The sequence below is a fragment of the Chenopodium album genome, chromosome 10 (assembly GCF_948465745.1).
Source record: "Chenopodium album chromosome 10, dcCheAlbu1.1, whole genome shotgun sequence".
NCBI classification, from domain to species: domain Eukaryota; kingdom Viridiplantae; phylum Streptophyta; class Magnoliopsida; order Caryophyllales; family Amaranthaceae; genus Chenopodium; species Chenopodium album.
The window spans coordinates 35,040,699-35,043,572 of NC_137843.1; positions in this window are offsets into that span (position 1 = coordinate 35,040,699).

Genomic DNA, 2,874 nt, shown 5'->3' on the forward strand with positions numbered 1-2,874 from the left:
TTTGAAAGCACTGAGTTTTACTTAGCGTACTACCATGAAACATGGGAAAACATCCTCTCTTAGAGTCTTGCTTCGTGAACTTGTCAAGATCTTTATCAACATAAGTCTCTTGATTCATTCCAATCATTCTTCGAGATTCACTTCATGGATCATAATTCCCAATATGTACTCAACATCTCTAAGTCTTTGATATGGAAATAACTCTCCAACCACTACTTGACTGATTCAAGCATTGATATGTCATTTCATATGAATTGCATGTTATCAACATACATGACCAAGAAGACCAATTGCTCCCACTAAACGTCTTGTCTCTACAAGATCCCTTTTCGTTATTTGAGGATAACAAACTGTTTGATTGCCTAATCGAAACGAATGTTTCAACTCCCTTATGCTTACTTCAATGAATTTCTCAAGTTTGCAAAACTTCTGGATTTCAAAATAGGTTGTATCATATACATATCCTTCATCAAGAACATTTCAATAAAGTGATTTTGATATCCATAACTAGAATAATCCGAATAGGCTTACACATCTAATAGGTTTGACCTTGTTTGTAAGACTATCATGGACTAACACATCTTCACATACACGTAGTCCATTCTGGATTTCTTGGCTTTAAGCCATTTCTTGAGTTGGCACTTATCTAAAGCTTGCTTGTAGGGCATGGGTTCTAACCATTCCAATAGGAAAATTTTAGAATCCACCTTTTCTCAAGATTTCAACAAACTGTTTGTGTTGATCCCAAGTAACCTATGATAGGTATGAGCAACAATAGAATTATTCTCTTCAACTCTTTGAAGCCTTTCATTCAAGTGGGACGACAGAAGCCTCGCTAGTGGAATAGCTTGCTTCGACACATGGTTTATCATTTTAACTGATTTCATATGCCTTCGTCTCTGATGTAGTGTTATCCACATCCGTTTGTTGCTCGTCTCGAATCTTATCGAGATCTAACTTTACTCCCACTTGGCTTTGTAGGAAGAGATTTCTTTCTATAAAGACACTATCGCAAGCAACAAACATTTTGTTTTTATGCGATTGTAGGAATATTACCTATTAGTTTCCATGAGAAAACCCATGAAGAACTATTGTCTGATTTAGGGTGAATTATGTCATCTTTGTAAACATTTTACATCGACTTAATAAACCTTAATCATGTTTAGAAAAGATAACTTTTGGAACATTTCCAAATCATATCTCTTATGACATCTTTCTACTGCTTTGGTTAAGTTTTCTGTTTAGTATATTCGCAATTGTTGTTGTAATGCATATCCTCAAACGATATTTGTAAATCATTAAAGCTAATCTAGGATCGAACCATGGCAAGCAAAGTTTGATACCTTCTTTCTACATACACTTTAAATGTAATGTTTCTGGATTGTGAACTAATTCAACAATTCCCTTTAGATGATCATTTACTTTTTGAGTTAAATATTTATCAAAACAATCATATTGTGGTGTTAAATTGCTTATCTCAAACTGATTTTACATTTCATTTTGGAATTTTGAACATTTCAATGATTCCAAGCTTTACTTCATCAAGTAATTATCGATATAGTTACTTAAATCATTAGTTAAAGCAATGAAATAGTTAAATCTTTTTGTTAATTCTTGAACTTATGGTCCACGCACATCATACGTATGAGTTCCAAAAGGTCATGTTAGCTCCTTTACCCTTTCAACTAAAAGGCAACTTGTTCATCTTACCTTATCAAGCATGACTTCTAATTCTCAAGTGATTCATAATCATATAAGAATAAGAGTCCACCCAATATAACTTTGGATGTACAAAATGGTTTATGTGACCTAATCTAACTTTGTTATAAGTAAATCTACTTTAAATCATCTAATTTTACTTTTGTGATCTACTTATATCAATGTCATAAAACAAAATAATTCATATCTAGCAAAATGAAAACAATTTATTACCTTTGTCATGGATCGACATTTGTCCAACCTAAGTAAAAAAAAAATCAGTATTCGAACTAACACTGAAAATTGTCTCATCAAAAACTGGAAATTGTTCTAAAATCATCATAAAAATTAAGAAATTAAAACTATGAAGCTATCTCTGGCCACTCAAACACTTCTAGTGCACCTTCAAGCTCCATTTCCATGCTATCCTCACTTCTTCGCAGCTTCTGCACAACATTAATAATGTTAAGCACTGCAACTTGGTATCACATACCAAAGTGAAAGTTAAAATGTTTATAACATAATACCTGAGGTTAATGCTCCATTCTTTTTGAGGAAGTCAAGGTATTTCTTGCAATGCGTTTCCAATGCCCCTTCTTCTTGCATTAAAAGCATTCACTTTCACTTGCAGCCTTGGGTTTTGGATTCGCCTTAGGCTTCTCAGGAGCCTTGGCAACTTGCTTGCCCTTGCTCTTGGCACTAGCCTTTTGCCCCTTTTTCTTGAACCCCTTTCCCTTTTGAATCATAAGAAATTCTTTCTTAGGTTTCTTAGGTATTTGCTTTTCAGCACTAACCAGCATTGCATGCAATTGATTCATAGTCTTTGCAGTCGCAGTCATGTTAAAGTTCATGATAAACTGGTTGAAACTTTCTGCAAGTGAGTGGAGAATGATGTATGTTGCCATCTCATCACTGTATGGGTGCCCCAGTTTCTCCATACTTTGAATAAGGCCGATCATTTTGAAAACATGATCATGAACTGTGGCACCCTTCTCCATCCTACAATCCAGAATCTCACGATGGAGCTCGTACCTTTCGACTCAAGGTTATTTCTTAATTTAAGCTTTGAGTTCTTGCATGATTGTGTACGCATCCTGATCTTCAAAACGCTTTTGAAGACTAGGTTCCATGGTAGCAATCATCAAGTAAGTGATAGGCACAGCTCTATCATGAGCT